Raw genomic sequence first — 1,017 nt, forward strand, 5'->3', positions numbered from 1 at the left:
TGTTATTTCGAATTTCTGTTGTTATTTTGGGATATTAAATTTCGTTTACGATGCAACACCTTTTCCACTCTATCTATCCAGCGCATTATGGACCTTCCTCTTCTTCTCCCTCCCAAGACCCTTCAATTCTCTCCACCTCATAAGGCCTCCAACTTCTCCATATACCATGGCCAACTTAAAGGTCTCACTAAAGTCCTTTAATTCATGAAGACTATAGACACTGCAAAGATTACGTTCTGAAATCAACCAAGTAATAAATTTCACTTATATTTTTCTTTCATCCAATTTCAGCTTTTCTATCTCATATAAGAGATTATTATATACTAATATTCACTGTCCGACCAGAGTGAGATAATATGGGTTCCCTGTTTAGCCGAATGGAAGACTTGCAAAATATATTGAAATCTAATTTATCCTCCATTTGAAACACTAATCTAATTAAAAAATGAAAAACGAGTCTTCATCTGTTAAAATAAGATTATCGGCTCTTGGAAGTTTTAATGAGGTCACGAGGGTGGTTCAAAGAGGTCTCTGCATATCCTTTAAATAGGATTACTTCCGAAGAGAGACGAAATCTTTCTCTTAACGAAAGGGTAGAAAAAGGACCAGACAGAATTTGAAAATTTTTGTTTGGTTTGTATATGGTTAGAAAAGCTCAGTTTATTCAAATTTCTATTATAATTAATCTTGTCCTGTGCTTGTTGACATGTATGATGACATATGTTAATAAATGCAGGTCTAAGGGTTCATGAATTTCTTGAAAGTAATATTTTCTTATAGAATGTTTATTTATCACTAAAATTCTCAACTTTTTCAAAACTTTTTCTTGGTGAAACGACCCAGGAAAAAAATTGTCATATTTGAATTTTCTTGGGACTATATTTTAAGAAATGTTCCCTATTATTTATGCTTTTTCTTCTGCTTTTCAATTTCTATAAATCTTGAATCAGTCTTTTGGCTTAGATATTGACAGCATTTTCCTCTCAAAATGTGCTTTTAAGGTAAATTATAAAAGTT

Source organism: Palaemon carinicauda, chromosome 5 (assembly GCF_036898095.1).
Source record: "Palaemon carinicauda isolate YSFRI2023 chromosome 5, ASM3689809v2, whole genome shotgun sequence".
Taxonomy (NCBI): Eukaryota; Metazoa; Arthropoda; class Malacostraca; order Decapoda; family Palaemonidae; genus Palaemon; species Palaemon carinicauda.